The following is a 3,040-nucleotide window of genomic DNA, read 5'->3' as shown; positions in this document are numbered from 1 at the left end:
TTGAAATAAAAATGTGTGTTTGAAATAAATATTCAAAATGTCTGTGGTACTATAAATAGCTTCTTAGCGCTCTCTTTCAAACCAATGTAAGTGCCGTATGGCACGAACGTATTCTCACCCGGCGCTATAGGGCCGTAGCTTCAGACATACGAAAAACACTAAATACAAAACCTTCTTCTTCAGTCGTTCCCTCAATACTGAGGATCGTGACATCATGTCCTTCTGTTGAAGACCAGGTTCCTCCATAGGGTTCTATTCCTCGCCAAGAGAATGACCTCGTGCAGTTTTAATTGCATAGGTGCCGTAATTTGAGCACACCATCTAGTGGGGGGGAGGTCTCGTGCCTTCAACTTTGCCCGTAATTATTACTCTTTCCAGGCTATCCGGAGAACGACGTGAGAGGTGTCCGAAGTATGTAAGCATTTGGTCCTGGCATATCATTGACAACCGGCGTTTTATGCGCATTTCCTCCAGTTGGTACGCATTGCCGTCCACGGTATTCGTAAAAGCCGGCGCCAACACCACGTCTCAAACGAGTTGATACGCTCGCTTGGTCAAATTGGCTCGGATACCTAGTCCATGTTTCCGTACCATACAGAAAGATTGGGAAAACCAGAGAACACACATCTAATTGTCAGCGTGATTGACAATATACCTATGCCTAATTACAGCTTTCTAGTAGGTAGGTATAGTCGCCACCTGCAGATATTGATATTGGCGTGGCCAATTTGTTCACAAATTTCTGATCAAAGCCTCTACAAGTCGTTAAAGTGCATGGTCAGATATTTTTGACCCCCTTGACCGCTTCGATATATCTGATGATGACTATACTAACTGTCACTAAGCTAAGCGGCGGATGAAAGAACGGACAGGACATAGCAAACACTTAGTATAAGTTTCCTAGTTGACTAAGAAGAACTCTAAAAATATACTTACTTTAAGTTCTCTTCTTAAAAACTATCATCAAGGCTTCATTTCCCCAAAGTCGCACATAGTACAGAAATAAACGTGAAGGCGTGGCAAATATTTTTATAAGAGCTGGCACAAAACATCTATGGAACTGGTAATTATTTCATAGGCAGTATTAGGCAGTCATTGATAGTTCTTTTGAAACTTTTCTCAATTTGCTACTGCAAATAACAACGCAAATACGAATGACTGTTGCATATCCTCGTAAGGCCCACCATGGGGGTTATTTTAACTATCCTAAATATTTGAATTGAAAAAAAATCGATAGGTATAAGTAGTTTCACAAGAGCTGGCACGAAATATCTATGAAACTTGCAGTTATTTCGTAGGCATTCTTTGACAGTTCTTTTGAAGCTGCTACCTACTAGTCTTGATATCTGATAAGTATTATCATTTTACTTTGGGCTGTGTCAGTGACACCCAGGTCCAAATAGTTTCATAAGAGCTGGCACGAAACATCTATGAAACTGGCAATTATTTCGTAGGCATTCTTTGCCAGTTCTTTTGAAACGACCTAGGTGCCAATAGAAACAAAACAGAACGCGACGAAAAACGAAAAGTCGTTTAAAACTCTTTCAAAAATAAATAAGTAGATATAGATTAGGTAGTAAAGAAAATATTATGAAAAGAACTTACAGTATCGTACTCGCACGTCTCCCAGCCAATGATGCGATGTTCATAAACGTCCTGGACGTGTTGGCCGTACAGTTTGCTGCAATCCTGGAATATATAAAGAACATGACCTGGAGTTACTAAAACCAGTCGGACTCGCCCACCGAGGGTTCCGTACCCAAAGGGTAAAAACGGGACCCTATTACTAATACTCCGCTGTCTGTCCGTCTGTCAGCTATTTCAACTGTCTAGCTATCATGATAGCTGATAGATAGATGGTACGGATCCCTGCGTGCGCGAGTCCGAGTCGCACTTGGCTGGTTTTTAGAATTTGTTGTTGTAGCGGCAACAGAAATACATCTGTGAAAATTTCAACTGTCTAGCTATCGCGGTTCATGAGATGTACCTGGTGACAGAGATGACGGACAGCGGAGTCTTAGTAATAGGGTTCCGTTTTTACCCTTTGGGTACGGCACCCTAAAAACGTGAAATTGGTAAGAGCAGGGTGGTAATCCCACAAGTCCAAATTTCTTTGTCTAATGTGTATTTGCATCAAAAAATTTTTTAGTGAGAGAGTGAGACGCAATGCACATTGGACTAAAAAAAACACAAAAACATGGAAAAGCCTCACCTACCATAAGACCAGCCTTTTACGAGCACTACGAATGGGGCCGATACATTGGAGACAAGATAGCATTTAGTTACACCAGCGCGTTCAGTCGTGTGGCGAATTGCGCAGTGGAAAGGCGTCACCATTGGTGTAAACAAAGTATAAGCGTATGCATACAATTCCTACCGAACACCGCCTTTCCACTGCGCAATTCGCCACACGACCACGACTGAGCGCGCGATCTTGACTCCGATGTATCGGCCCCATTCGTAAGCCGGGTACTCACTAGCGAGCCGTAACTGTAACCGTTGCATGTACTAACCAAAAAACATAGTGTGTACGTGGTTCGCAAACCTGCTGCGAGCGGTACGGCAGCGAGCCGACGTTTACAACGTACTCATTTCTGAACCCGTAACGTTGCACGTAACTGTACCCGTTACTGTTACCAAAAACATAGTGTGTACGTGGTTTGCGAGCCTGCGACGAACGCTACACGAGCGACTCGCAGCAAGCCGACGATTGTCGGTTTTTGCCGCGAATCAAAGATCAAAGGGCGCTCGCAGTGCGCTCGTGGACGTAAAGAGATGTTGTTGCTAGCCGCTGCGAACCAGCTTTATTTTCGAGTTATTTCTTCGTCATGAGTGAATGGTCAGAGGATATGACTTTTGCTGATAGACGCCTACAGGGAAAATACTGTACTATGGAACCCTATGGACAAAGATTATTACAAAAAACATTTGAAAGAAGATGCCTGGGCTAAAATCGGAGGTATAATGAATGAGTGGGGAAGCATGCAAACAAAAAATTATTAATTTATTTATTATTATATTTATTGGCATATATTAGTAA

Source organism: Cydia strobilella, chromosome 19 (assembly GCF_947568885.1).
Source record: "Cydia strobilella chromosome 19, ilCydStro3.1, whole genome shotgun sequence".
Lineage (NCBI taxonomy): Eukaryota > Metazoa > Arthropoda > Insecta > Lepidoptera > Tortricidae > Cydia > Cydia strobilella.
The sequence above is the reverse complement of the archived record's forward strand: the minus strand, read 5'-3'. Positions refer to the sequence as shown.